At 38.6% G+C, this 15,626-nt stretch overlaps 1 long non-coding RNA gene across 2 annotated transcripts in view; it reads right to left on the bottom strand.

The window, feature by feature from the left end:
- LOC109959143 (uncharacterized) overlaps nt 1-15,626 on the bottom strand; it is a 266,643-nt gene that overhangs the window by 111,137 nt on the left and 139,880 nt on the right. For both annotated transcript variants that reach the window (XR_002274769.1, XR_002274770.1), the window contains exon 5: nt 7,952-8,052. This is a non-coding gene — a long non-coding RNA (uncharacterized LOC109959143). The remainder of the gene's footprint in view (nt 1-7,951; nt 8,053-15,626) is intronic.

Below are 15,626 nucleotides of genomic sequence, written 5' to 3' on the forward strand. Positions count from 1 at the left end.
CTCGGGCATCTCTTTCGGATGCCTCCTGGGCGCCTTCCTAGGGAGGTGTTCCGGGCATGTCCCACCGGGAGGAGGCCCCGGGGAAGACCCAGGACACGCTGGAGGGACTATGTCTCTCGGCTGGCCTGGGAACGCCGCGGCATTCCCCCGGAGGAGCTGGAGGAAGTGTCTGGAGAGAGGGAGGTCTGGGCATCTTTGCTTAGACTGCTGCCCCCGCGACCCGGCCCCGGATAAGCGGAAGAAAATGGATGGATGGATGGTTTGCTAATTGAATAACCTCACTGAGATTATGTTCTCAGGAAAATTAAGATCTTAAATGCAGGCTCAGTCTTAAAGTAAAGTTGGTGAACTATGGGTGCTTCTGACGGGACCTGCAGAAATATTACATTTTTTGTTTGTTGTGTGGCAAAATATTATGAATTCAGTCTGTCAACACCTTCTACAAGGTATCACTAGAGATGCTTTTACCCTCTGAACTCTAGGGCCATATTAAAGGATAATGATGATAATGGCTGTGATATGTTCAGTATATTCTTAGTATTGTTTGCTGTTAGCTATTGTCAGTAATGTCATGACAGCTGCACTTTTTGTTTTGGACCCTGATGAGCTAGTCTGTCATACATATTGTCTGAGCAGGACTCAACATTTAACATTTTGTTTGTCAAGAAATGTCTCAATGCTTGCTTCACTTGCATAAAGAAATCCACTGATTTCTGCAAAATCCCTTCAACGTGAGTCTAGCTTATAGCTGTCTGAGCGTAATAGCGTGTGCTCAAATAGGGGTAGTATATGCATGCCTCTGAAACAATCAGTCTTGTTTATCCAGAGCCCTTGAACCTCCAGGATCAGAAAGTTTCTGCAATGAATTCTGATTTGCTAAATCCCTATCCAATAAATTGCCTCAACTCTGTACAAACATCAAAACAAATGCTCTCCCTTTTTGTGCCACCAGCTGTTAGATTTGGGCAAGAATAACGGCAAGAAAGTGTTGGATAATGGAGACATGGAGGGTTCACAATTTGTTTATTAATGTCTCTTTCCTTCTCACCTTGTCTTTGTCTCCAATTTTCTCTCATGAAAAATCTTTGCACCTGCACTGCGGTGCTTTCTAACTGTGGGGGAATAGTAAAATTTTGATAGACACCTTGCAGGTTTAGCAGGTGAGTTCATTTGAAAGTTTCCTTGGTTCCTGCCACACTCAGGAGTTATATTTGGTGCTTGTGAAATTCTGTTTCCTGGATGTCTATGAAGTTGCTCTAGTATGAGGAGGCAGAAAAGTGTGGCTTGAGAACATGTATGCATAATTTGTATCTCAGGTGCTCTGTGAATTATTCTTGCTAAGAAGTCGCATCTTTACCCAAAGTGTAAAATCTCAGCCTTAATGAAAGTAGATGGAATTAAAAGAGCCAGATTTAACAATGATTAATTGCTCAAAGCCATAGTTGTTGTTTGGACACCTGCTTACTTGTTAATGTTTCTCATTAGAAATTAAAAATCTGCATCCCTTTTGCTTTTTGGGACAGTACTAAAATATTTTCCTGGAAAAGTAGCCTGATTGTGATCTGCATATAAGGCAGAATAAAGCTGATTATTTTCCACAAAGAAAATGATTTTTAGAAACTAGACTGAGAGTCTTCAGCAATGGTTTGTGTGGCTTAAGTACAGCAGTGTTTTCAGCCACATGTAAACATGCTCACAATAAATCTATCATACCAGTGTGAAGAAGGTGTAATGTTAACCATGAATGTTGTTGCTGTTTAGCATGCTGGCATGATAACATTTTCTAGACCTGATGAAATAGAATAGAGGAAAATTAAGGGATAAGAATAAAGTCAGTACAATTCATCATGAGGGGGGCGTGAATAGCTGTAATCAGTCCATCCAGTAATTGTTGTGGTATTTCAAAGCAAAAATAAAAACTTCGACATGTTAGTGGTGATAGTGGGAAGATCAGGTCAGATCAAGTCAAAGAAATGACTAATAGTTTCTGCAGTAGAGCACAGAGGAGAGGACAATGGAGAGGAGTCACCTATGAGCTTGTACTGGATTATTTACAAGAATTTGAAAGTTTGGTAGGTCAGTTGTCTTGACATACAGTACTCCTGTTAAAAAGGTGGCAGCAATGCACCTGATGTTGCTTGCTAACCACCAAAGTTTAGAAGAAGAGCAACAACAATAGGAAGAGGTAGAGGAAAAGGACAATTTGAAAAGCAACTACTGTGAAACAATGAATTTATATGGCTGGAATCAGGAAACATGCAGGTTTTTTCGATGTAGGCACTGCTGAGCAACTTTCAGTAAAAGGAAGTTGGTACCATCTTGTAATCTGGTGTCTGGTTCTCCTTAATGTATTTAGGACTCCATGTTCTTGTATATTATGAGGCATTCTTGTAAAAATCCCCTTTTCCTATTCTGTTTAACCTCATGACATGATTGGTGATATCCAATAATGCTAATTATGGCCTTGGCAATACATAAAAGGTGCATGTAACAAATCTCACAGCTTCATAATAATGTGTTTGTGTTTTTCTATTTCATTTTCCATGTAAAATCATTCTGATTATTTGCAATGGGATTATAACCATGGCTAATGCAGTAAAACCTTTCTTTCTGTGGCACATTTGTTAAAGCCACAAATGTCCCAAAGACTCTTTGTGAGCATTACAAAGTTGGATGTAACTTTACAGTGGCACATAAAAATTCAAGCTGAACCTGAAAGGCACCAAATGGATGTGAAAATGGGTTAAAACATTACAGGGATAGTGACTAAACAGCCTAAGTAATTTTGTTAGCACATCTCGTAACAGAAGATCTTAGAATGGTTTCCTGTTTCCATGAAGATACAGTAGGACTCAGCAATGGAGGAAAAGAAGAAGAAGAAAAAAAACACTTTAGCTTTTACATGCAATCAGAGCTCTTGATGCTACATAAAATTTTATAAAAGGCAAAAGACAGAAAAACAGTTTCAGTGCTTCTTCAGATGCATTATCACTTCATACTATAATAACAGATTCAGACTGGGTTTCCTTCAGCACTAATACCATGTCTGCACCTTTTAAATTCCCAACTTCTTGTTATTTCACACAATCTCTCATTAATGCAAGCATTTGGCATTTATAATGCATCCTTATTACTGCTGCATGCCTGAAAAGCAGCATTTTAAAGTCTCTGAATGACTTCTTGAAAGAGCCTATGAAAGCTTCCTCCTGTAGCAGAATATGGATATCGAAGTGTGGCTGTGTATAGGTGAAGCTCATCAGAGCATATCCAACTGGAACATTTCCCCATGACAAAACATCATGCTGCTTTATGCTGTTTGGGTGTACAGTATGTGTTTTGTGTGCTAAAAAGGCATTCTTATTACAGAATGAGAAGATTAACATTGTGTTTAACATCATTTTGTTTTGGCATCCAGGAATGCAAGGTTGCCAGGACTGCCACCTGGAGCCTTGTGTGATTATGGAAAAGGCTGTGAAAGCTGCCAGGTACTACAGCAACCACCTCTCAAAAAACTTATTTTATGCCATTTTTAGCAGAGGAGCCTTCAACTTGATCTGCAGCACTGCATCGGTTTCACACTAAACATGCTTCTACATTTGCTTGTATTTTCTGGAAGATTTGATCAGGTCTCTGCTTTCAAGGCAAAGCTGAGGTTATGAGTGAACTTTCCGAGCATGTTACCTAACCCTCAATAACCTGGCTTACATTGTCTTCCATCTTTTAACTCAATTGTTTGTCTATTAGATGTGCTTAAGCTCTTATTTATTTTGCTCCCGTGAGTTCAGCATATCCACTGCAGCTGAAAGAAGCTTTGAACAGTTGTCTTTGAAAATCAGATTTCAGTCAGCTTTGAGATTATTATGAAGGGAGTAGTGAAGTGTGTTTTGTGGGGGAAAATGAAATTAAAATCATTTTCTCATCATCTCATTCTCTCAAAATCATGCATGAAGGTCAACTAAGATATGTGAAATAGGAAACTGTATATGTGATTGTCACAGTATTGTATGTTCTTTTTTCTAATGAATAAACAAAATGAATAGCCCACTGGAAGAATCACTGTTTTGAATTTGACTGTAAAACAACAGCAAAAGACTGCAAGCAGAGATGCCAGCATTTTACTGTTATTTTAGAAAGCAGCTACTGTAATTTATTTTAACAATATAACACCGTATACTGGATTACAGTAAAATATCAATAAAATACTGGCAGCAGAGATGCCAACATTTTATTGTTATGATATTTTACAGTGCATCTACTGTCATTTATTTTAACAGTATATTATCATAATTTGGATTACCGTATATGACAGCAGACAGTAAAAGTAAAAACAAAGAAAATGCACATTAAAGAAAAATATTGCTGTAGTTTCTTACAAGTCCATCATTTGTACAGCCGACTTTGTGAGAGAAATAATATTTAGAATTTTTGTATTGCAAAACTGACAGGTACTGAGAGACAGCTAGGTGATTGTAGTCTCCACTTCCATCTGGAAATCTTCCCATTCCGTCCCGTTTGAGGTTGTACAGTCAGCTCTATCCACTTGTTAAGTGTGACGTAACATTCTACTTGTGGGTTATTATTATGTCCTAATAAATTTATTCCAATCTCTCTCTCTCTCTCTATCACTATAGTTTGGACACAGAAACAGAATGTTACATCACTGCTTAACTAGTGGGTAATAGCACAAGGAAACACAAGTTAGCTAACTCCCTCTTCAAACTGTAGGCTACTTGGAACACACCTCGATTGCAAAACTATTTGATATAAATGCAAAAGAACAAAACAAAACTGGTTGCTGTTTATAGGACAGCCTATACTGTAAAATATTTTTAAACAAATGTTACAACGGTCCGCTGTTAGCTAGGGTTAGCTAACGCTGTTCAAGCTACCGGTCTTATTGTATATTGGACAGATTATAATCCTACTACTACAGTACTAGTACATGGCTGAAAAGGTTAACATGGAGTTTGGGGTTTACAATATGCTTTATAATACATGTATGTATGTATATAAAGCAATTTAAACATATTTCTTCTAAAAAGTCAACAGTAGTATAGTCTGTAGTTCAAGCTACTCTCTCGTAGCTCTCGGTGCTCCTGACTGTGACAGGACTGCACTCTTGCACACTGCACCTCTGCCCAACCAAAGATAGTCAGCACTACAGTTTCTCTCACAAGTCACAGAGTCAATTCAGCATTTCTTTGATGGAAGTTTGTTGAGTTGTTTTAGCAACATTTTGCCAAATCAAAAACAAACAAATTGAATTTGAAGGTCTGAACCAATGTATATAGTGCAGAGAAAAATGAAACACACAACCGGTGTGAACAGCTATTATTTTCTTTCACTATTTGTCAGAGTAAACCCAGACACTGGCAAGCACTCCTTTCTTCACATGTCTACAGTATCCCACTGTTACCAGAATCTCTTTCAAAACACATGGGTACAATCATCATGTCCAGTCCATTCCTCACCACCCCCTCCACTTTCCGGTAAGACTGCCAAGAGAAGCATCAATAAAATGTGTTTTCCTGACTTGTGAGAATAACCAGGGTATTTGATTTTAGCCAGAGTAACTGAGGTAATCAGAGGGTGGCGAGGAGTGCACACTGGCAATTTCCAGAAAGGTCACCTCTCTAATGAGGAGTATTAGCCCACTCACCAGCCACAGAGGAGCTGAGAACCTTTTTCGGCATACAAGCAAATGGAGACTGGCGGCTGAGGAGCATTCAGGAAGCTTTTCACGTGATTTCTTCCTTTGAGTTAACCATAGTCTGAGCTGACTTTAAAAAAGGCAAATAAATGGATAATGTAGGGTTTTAAAAGCTGTTTACCTTTACTTCAAGGTAAGTGCTTGTATGTGTCTATAATGGAAATGGCTGACTTGGCTGATGATTGTCTTTAAATATTCTGTCTATGTCTTTTCATATTATAAACAACCTATTTTTGAGAAAAAATACTGCATGGAATAATACTAAGTTAGGTGTAATTATTATAAATAAATAAAATCAAACCAAGTTGCTGATCATGAAACCTTCACCAGGAGATATGTAATTGAGTGTTATAACTGAACATTCACCCACTAAACAAACAAGTTTACCAGCCCATTTTTGGTTGATTTTCTACTAAAAAGGTACATAATACTTACATGCACTTGTTATGGGATTGTTTTGGACATCACTCCTTTAACTGTGGGCTAGGGTTGGTACAATGTTAACAGAAGCATGCATCATGCAAATCTACAAGCTCTGATTTAGTGGGACATAAGACTGCTCTCTTTGTTGCAGGCGCACTTTAAACTTTACACTAATTAGACAGATGTACATCTACATTGCACTGTGTCATATGTTATTCACAAATGTAAAATATGCAGTAACATTCACTCAAAGTCATCATTTATAGAAACTACCAAGAGGATTCCTCAAAAGAATCTGTGACAGTCAGCTGAAAGGTGAGCCATGTTGGCTATAGCATCATTAATGTCAAGAGACTAAGCCAGGCATCAGCCCCTCAAACCGAAGTGGCAATCAGAGTGTAAACATTGCAGCTGTCAGCTCATTACTGGGTTTCAGTGTGGCAGCGAAGGTGTTTGCAGGATGGACGGCAGTTGCCTTGCAGCCAGGGTAAATACCTTGCCCTTCTGCTGCATTCTCAGGATTCATTATACTGTAAGCCAACACACAGGAGGAGGCGTCAGGAGTTACCTGTCCCATTACCCACTAAATCCTTTAACAGGGGCTTTAACTTGCTGAATGAGACTGATATTGATTTGGGGTGGGTGGTGAGGTTTGAAAGCACTAGATAGGTTGATTCAAACCACCAAAGTACTCAAAACAAGCCTTTGACAATCACATCTCACATGAATTACCCACACCTAATAAAGTAATTCCTGCTTTGCAACCATAACATATGAACTTTTCATCAATTTCTGTTAATCCAAATCACTCCTCTGATGATACACTGCAAAGTTGCTTATTAACTGTGTTAAAAAATGCGGCTCAAGAAAAAGAAAATCCCTTTAATTGCAAGGCAGATAAGCTGCTTATTGTACCTCATCTCCAACAGAGCTGTGATCAACCTGATAGAAGACTCTTTTCTCTTATTTACTACCCAGATAATTAAGTGATTTACCCCAAGAGTGCAGCCATCCTGAGGCAAGACTGAGCCGTGTGTAGATTATTTTAATATAGTGCTTCTTATTTATTCATTCATTCATTCATTTTCTACCGCTTAGTCCCTGAACGGGGTCACGGGGGGGCCGGAGCCAATCCCGGCCGGCAATCGGGCGAAGGCGGGGTACACCCTGGACATGTCGCCAATCCATCACAGGGCTAACACATAGACGAACAACCACACACACGCACTCCTATGGGCAATTTAGAGACACCAATCAACCTAAGCTGCATGTCTTCGGGCTGTGGGAGGAAGCCGGAGTACCCGGAGAGAACCCACACAAGCACGGGGAGAACATGCAAACTCCACACAGAAAGGTCCCAGGTGGGGCCCGAACCCGGAACCTTCTCGCTGTGAGGCAACGGCACTAACCACTGTGCCACCGTGCTGCCCACCGTGCTTCTTAATGTTTGTTTTTTTTTTGTTTTTTTTTTTAAATTCAGCACCATTTGATATGAGGGAAACAGCAGCCATTTAATGAACACTGGCTATGTTTTTATCTTGTTCACTGCATCACAAAGTCAACATGACAGTGAAGGATGTGAGACACAAGCTGTGTCAAAAATTATTCCCTAATTCATTAATTCCCTACCCACTACATACTCAGTAGTTTACACTATAATGAGAACTACAGTCAGATGTCAGACACTTTTATCACCAGAAACTCTCCTGTAAAAATAACTAGCTCATACAGTATGTGCTTGGTTATTATGACCAACAGTGACATGTTGGCGACTGTAGTAATTCTGACACAACCGAAGGAGGAAGTTAAGTGACATACCTGTAGTTTGTAGAGCCACAATGTCCATGTTAGGAGCAGGGTGGGGTGGATGCATGGGTCAGACAACACAGGGTTTTGCCACAGCAGACCACAGCTGAATCCTGTGTGAAACATAGGACATACTGTATAGTACATTGTACAATCTGAAATTCAGCAGTAACAATTCATTATCACATAAAAGGTTGAAATTTGCTTAGTTTAGTATGCCAGCTTGGTGCAGGTGATGGAGTTGTAGGATAATGATTAGCCTCTTCCAGAAGAGGAGAATGTGCAGCCACTGTCTGATTAATCCACATAAATATAAAATATAATAAAGACACAAAAACAACATTAGCTGAGTTTGACTAATGTATGTTGAAAATGTGTAGCAGTAACATTAGAAACTGTCATGTTTCCACTGACAGGATAAAGAATACACATTCTATTTATATTTCTTTTTCAAAAATTCCTGGATAATGATTCATTGCACTGCTTGCTGTTATACATTGCTTCAAGGAATGTCTTAATTCTGTCTTTAACAAACAAGATCACTTGGCAAAATCACTGCCAGTGTTAGAATTAAACATACCTGTACTGAATCTAATACACTTTAACCAGAAAATAAAAAAATAAAAGAATAAATATTCAGTGACCTTTACAGTAAACTGAACAGTAGCTGCCCTGTTAATAAACAAGCAAATCCAGTGACAAAGGACTTTTTATCACTATAAACTTGTATTACACATTTATTTATATTGACATAAATGTCATATAAATTCCATGTTCCTCTGTGTGAGGTGAACAGACGCCGTGTGTTGCTCCTCCTGGAGGCATGTCTTTATATCACTGAAGGAGTGTGTCTCACCCAAGGGAATAAGAGAATCATGTGTGATTTATGATCTTACAATATCTTGCCTTAAAAAAACTGACAAACCTTTTGCAGTAATTAAGGTAAATGATGGTTTTATCCACTTTTAATTTATCATTTTTTACCCATATTTCTTTGAGTGCACAAACTATATTATGCAAATGTTACCCATGTATGCCACAGGAAGGTGTGTGTATGGGCTTGCTTTGTGTAAGTGGGAATCACTGACGTGCTCAGCTAGCTGAGTGTAAATTGTCCATGGTGAGATTATAAAGACCTGAGTGCCATATAAATGCAATTTAGACATAGATATGCATTGATTTTGAGTACAAGTTCCCATAATTGATAATTATTTATTTAGAAACAACTGCAATAAAATGAAAGAAGATCTATGACCTTGTGGAACTCAATATTCACCCCTCAGACTTTTGTTGCCGATGTGCATCATTCAGCCTTGACATCTCTGCAAGAGGTTGAAATTCATCCAGCATGGCAGCCTTAAGGGGCACTATTCTGATTAGGAAATGATCAGTGCCATAAGAGAAATTGTCCATATGCCACAGATCGTTAGCTGACTCTCCCTGAGCACATAAATGTGCCAAGGCATGTCTTTGAATCCATCAATCTCGACATTGCCTCTGATCACCTTTCAGGTCTGTGAAGTTTTCTCTCCCTCTGGCCCTCATGAGCAGAAATACACACAGTAGCACAGGGTGTGCCGAGGCCCAGTGGGACACACTCAAAGTGCCAGGTGATTCACGTCTTTGTCAAAACTACAAACATTGTTATGTTACCTCTGACAGTCATATCTGGTGCTTGCAGGGAATGCGTTGTCACATCACTGGCTCACACTTTAGACCACAATGCCTTTTTCCGTCAAGTAACTGCATCAAAATGACAAACACGCTTCATCTGTTGGTAACAGTCACATAAGATAAATGCTATGCGGTTACAGCCAGGGATAAAGAATTAAAATTCATAAATGTTGGCAGGGTTATACATTTTAAGGGCAAAGCAGCACTTATTCTGCAAATTAAGGATGAGGTTCATAGCTCTAGTTTACAGATGAATGGGGTCATGTGGAGTTCAGAGGTGCAACGTCGCTGCTCTGCTGGATCATTAGTGAACAAAAGTAGGACGGCACTGAAGCGGGGACATGTACTGACCAGTGAACCCCTAATGTTAAAATTTTCAAATCAACCAGCAGCAGCCACCAGTTGCTCCATGGATGTAGTGCAGCATTTTAATTGGTAATCATGCCTTTGGGATGGGTAGAGTGTCCCAGATTCAGAGGGCCTCTGGCTGACAGATCAATTTGACATTATATTAGTGGGAGCCTCACAGGATTTGGAAAGCAGTCTTTAATCCAATGTGCTACAAGGAGGGTAAATGCAATGAGAAGCACATCCAAAAAGGTCTTACACCAAAGAGGATGGAGGCAATCAAGACATTTATGGAAGTCAATTGCTTCTCTCTGAGAAAATGAGGTTGTTTTATTTTTATGACACATGCACACTTCCACACACCAAAAGATCCTACACCAGGAAAATTAATGCACAGACTATAAGTTTCTTTCATATGCAAACTATGTCCATTTGTCATTATATATTATAAAGAATAAGTACTAGAAAGCTGCAAAGTTGACTCTTTTATGCCACAACAGCTGTTAATGTCGATGAGGGGCAGTGAAGTTGGAACTGAGATAACCTAAGACTATAGATCTGTGTTTTGTGCCTTTAAACATTAAACACTACATCATAGTGGTTTAAAAGAGAAATTAGACCTGTCACATGAAACACCAGTTTGTCCCATTGCGCTGTAGCTGTGTGTCTTATTAAATACATAGCCTGGCTCCTGTAATTATTTGCCTGCCTACTGACTATCAGGTGATTTGTGTGTTGGCCAGTAACAAGTCATTTCCTCTATTCCCTTGATTTGCTATTAAGTGCAACTGTTAGTGCAAATAAAGACAATACAGCACAGCTGCAGACCATAGAGCCACCTTTGCACCCTTCACTGTTTTGCAAAAATGCCCTATAATTTTAAAATATAAAATTTAAGATAAAAAATTAAAGCTGCGGGCCACATTGTGGAATTTCTAAATTAAATGTTTAAGAGCTAATAGATTAATCAAAGGCACAGCCTGCCTCTCATTTACCTTCTTCTGACTGGTCATTGCTGGTTGCTTTCTAAAACATTTAGTCTAGAAGTTGAACAATTCAGCAGACAATCTTAGAACTAAAATGATCCCTCTTTTTTAACTTCACTTTGTCACCCACAAATAATCCACACTTTTAGCATCTAGAGTTGGTTTTAAGTCACCGTGCACACACAGGATTTACAGCCAAGTCCAAACTATTTTGATGTGCCCCATGCTGGCCTACATGAACCTCCCAGATCTGAGCTATGCCTTGAAGATCTGACATATTTCAAAGCTAATACAGATTTTAATTATGATATGATCTTGCTGATGTTATCAACCATATCACATAACATTTGTCTTAATGAATACCTCTCTGCACTTTAACAAATGTGCACCACTATGGCCAAGTAATAAAAGGACCGTTTCAGCTCCCAACTGATAAAATCTATTACATTTGTTATTTTAAACACTTTCTTTCTGGCTTGGTAGCTGTTTCTTTTTGGGAAAACATCATTAAACCTATGTGATACAGTATTGATATTGTTACAGTGTGTATCCAAAGTGACAGGAAAACACTTCAGAACAATAAATGGACCTAGAAGCGCATTGTCAGTAGCTGTTATAAAGACTGATCATGTGTTTCACAGTGAGTCATTCTTAAGACTTTCTTCAGATTTACAGTTGCTTCAGAAAAACACATTCACTTCTTGCACACTTTGTGTTGCATATTTACATGCGTTTCTCTACTGCACTATATCAAGATGTCTAACATGCGAATCACTGTCAACCTTTACAATTCATGAGAGTGACTAGTTGATTGTTTACACTAATGTTAAGACCCTGAATTTTTTGTTGATACAGTAATATTAGGCCCGTTTTACACAGTTTTATCTCAGTTCGTCAAAAGATCTATGTCATTCCCTTTGTTCTATTTTTAAGGTAAAAAAAAAAACATTTGGGTTTCTACAATATTCACCAAGGGATTGAGAAGTTATGTTGGCACATTTTCATTTTCCACGTCATTCCCCCAACATGCTTGAGATGGAACAAACGTGTTCTATAAAATGCTGTTTTATTTAGCTCAGTGTGAAAGTATTTGGCAGGTTATTATAAGATAGCAGTCTTGTGCTGCATATTGGAAAAAAGAGCTGAGTAATTTTGAATAGGGAACTAGTAAGCACACACAAATTATGAAATGTTGTTGTATGTCCAGTCAAACTGTGAAACATGTGGCCTTGTTTTATTAAATGAAAACAATTAGCTGATGCAAAGCTAAGTCTTTGCAGCTGACTTTGCAGCCAGGCATCAAATGTTTGATCTAAGGTGTTTATCCTGGTATCTGGTGCTTCTCTGAGGTGAAGCAGAGACGTGGCCAATTAATCAGATGTCAACATGTGCATATTTTAGCGACAAAAACAACAGCTGCAACACCCTGTGAGCAGTCTCAGGGTGTACATGCTCTCTTGTCATGATTACCAGCTTGAGCGCTTGAAGGAGTGAAAATTGAACTTCTTGAACTGTGTGTGTTGGAGACTCTTGTTATGACTCTGTGTTCTTTGCCAAAAGTAAGAATAAAGAAACACTGAGTTAGGTAGGATGCCAGATGTTATTGCTAATGTCATCTTCTGGGAACTGTTTATCAACTGGGGCAATATAAATATGCAATACTGTGTTTGCAAGCATTCTTTGAGGAAGTCTTGTGGACCAACATGGCCCTTTATTGGAAATCAGTTTGTGATTGGATACTTCAACTGAAGGATCAGAGGAATGGACATGTCATTAATAACATGTTTCTCCATTCCTTTGTCCTTACATTTTCTCCTTGCATCTTTTCCTCGCATCTTACATAGGCAGGACTAAGACCCAAGGAAAAGATGAGAGTGAAGGAGAAGCAATTAGGAACATTAAGATTTGCCCTGCAGTTGAATTCCATAGTTTTAATAGTTTGTCAGCAGTATGCAACCATAAAAACAACATTACAGACAAATTCAGGAGATTGACAGATGCAGTGACAAATAAAGATTGGTACTGTAGACTCAGTACATGCCCAGGAACAAAGCAAACCAATCAGGAGCTTTCTATGATCAAAACTGATGGACCTATGGAGTGTGTAATGAAATGAGCTTTTAGCAAAGCTGCACTTCACTTCATGCTGCAATTCATTCTGGGATTCTACCTTTCTGTGTATATAAGCCCGCATAGTGAACGACCAGAAGACTTCTGGGGAGCTTTGACATGTTGGCTGCTGTTTTGTTGAGGTTCTGTAATGTGCCTTTGCACCCCTGCTGGTGATGCTTAGTACTGCACTCTGAAGTCATAATTCATCATTTCTCACATGGTGTGAATTTACTGTAAGTCTTTTATCCCATGTTATTAAATTAAAAAGACAAAGGTCTATCTTTTTCTGTTTAAAATTCAAACTTAAATGCCATAGAAATAGGAGTTCAAAAACAAAACTCCAGAGTTTTGTAACAAAATACAGATTATTTCTTAAATATGCATAAAAGTCATCAGGGATGCACATATTCATAAAATGATCTCTAAAGGTGTTAGACTGTTGTAAGCTGTTTACAGTGGGTGTTGTTTAAACTTTTAAGACTCATTTAACAGACACAAAGGATTGTGTATGACATACAATATACTTACACTATATGCTGAAACTAAACTGCCTTACTGTGAAATGCCCTGCTGGATACTTGGATGTCATGGGACAATAAAGCATCAGCATCATTTTCGAGTCATACAGTTTGTGTTTTATCTACACTGTACCTGGCAACCGCTTAATGACTGAATCAGTTCAGCCTAAAATCATCACCAGTGTAATAAGAGGGACCACACGGCTTCAGAGTAAAACAAATAAATCATAGTGGCAGCGTGTAGAAGCTATCAATGCTTGTTATAACTTTTTTGTTTTTACCTTAAAAGGGCAGTTAAAACAGTGGCAGCTGCTCATCAAGGACATTTTATGAAGCCTGTGGCATTGTTAACCAGCTAATACCCAAAATATAACACAAAAGGATGTTGTATGTTGACAGCTACACAAAGCTAAAGTCGTATGCGACCCCACTTTTGTAACACATGGGGAGCTTCCTCACATATAGTAGGATGCTGTATGAACCAGACGTTATGCACTTTCTGGACTTTAAATGATAGGTATCTCTCATCTTCCACTTTCACAACATGTTATGAAATGATAGATCAACATACTGAAGAGCACATAATGCGTAGGCTCAGTGTATGGCTGAGGCAGCCTCCTGTTCATCCCTGAAGGAAACAGAGAGGGGTGGAGACAAGCTGAGAGGATGCTTAATAAGTGGCATAATATAGTGATCTATTTAAAGTGTACTGTACATCCTCCTACTATGATTGAATGTACAGTACTAGAGGAATCCCACATTTCCTGTATGAAGCCTAATTATGGAAGGATTCAGCGAGTAATTGGCACCAAATCTCTGCAGAGCTGAACACAGCTCTAACAAGCTACACAGTGAGTCAGCTGCTGCAATTCAAATTTACATTAGTTTGTTAAAAATTATACACATGGAAGCAAAAGGGTGACAAAATGAACTGCTATAATTTTGTTAGTTAAAAGTCTCATTACTGTTTGTTGGTTATGCACATCAAGTGAATTGATTACAATAAAAAAACTGTTTACTCAGGCCACACCATAGACTGTATGGGCCACACAGTAACTTCCTACATGTTTCACACATCCATGTTGTATCATTTGAAATATAGCCTTAGGTCTAAGTCCCACTAAAGCTCATTAAGGCTCTTGTTTGAGTTCTAATACTAGAAGAGAGCAAAATTAATGTGACTATATAAACAGCACTAGTTGGTAGTTTGTACAGGTATATGCAATAATTAGTTGATATTACAGTAATTTGTCACAAGATAATGTGCTGTTATTCACCATAATAATTCCAGTACAGTGAGTTCAGCATCACTGCAGAAACCATTAAGTGCAATAACATGATATGCCCCCAAGATGTCTTATCAGTTTCAACAAATAATGCATTTAACTCAGTGACTTTATGTATGACTTTACCAGTTTATCTGCTGAAAGGAGTGTGTGTGTGTGTGTGTGTGTGTGTGTGTGTGTGTGTGTGTGTGAAAGAGAGAGAAAGATTTGTTTTTTAAGAACGGTCATGTTCATGGTCTAGCTCTTCTGCCATGGTGAGCTGTTTGGTCACCCTAACAAAAAGAAGAGGAGATCAATGTTTAGTTGTCAGTCTCCAAAGTTACTTTGAAACCTGTTAAACCTCAAGGATGTGCATATGTATTGTATGTGTCTGTTGTATAGTCGGTAAGATGTAAGCTCACATTTCAGTTACTGGATTTTGTCCACTATGAAAGTACAGCAGAGGTACAAAATACCAGTGTTCATGCAAATAGACTGTGCAGGCCTTCAAACTTTCCTAAAATGAAACAGAATGAAATCTGGTGGAAACCCTACTGAGACGTCTTCAACACTCCAATGGTTGTATTATAAATCCTTGAAAATAATTACCTGATAAATCCTTCACATTTCTACCTTTCCTGCATCAGGTTAAAAGATTAGTTATGCAGTTCTGTTGCTTTCTACAGAGAAAAGGTGAACATAAATGACTGTCAGAACATTTAAACTGCATAAAAACAAACCTCCCCTGGACTAATTGTAAAGCATGAATTGTCCCTTACATTTT

Source organism: Monopterus albus, unplaced genomic scaffold (genome assembly GCF_001952655.1).
Source record: "Monopterus albus unplaced genomic scaffold, M_albus_1.0 scaffold37.1, whole genome shotgun sequence".
Classification (NCBI taxonomy): domain Eukaryota; kingdom Metazoa; phylum Chordata; class Actinopteri; order Synbranchiformes; family Synbranchidae; genus Monopterus; species Monopterus albus.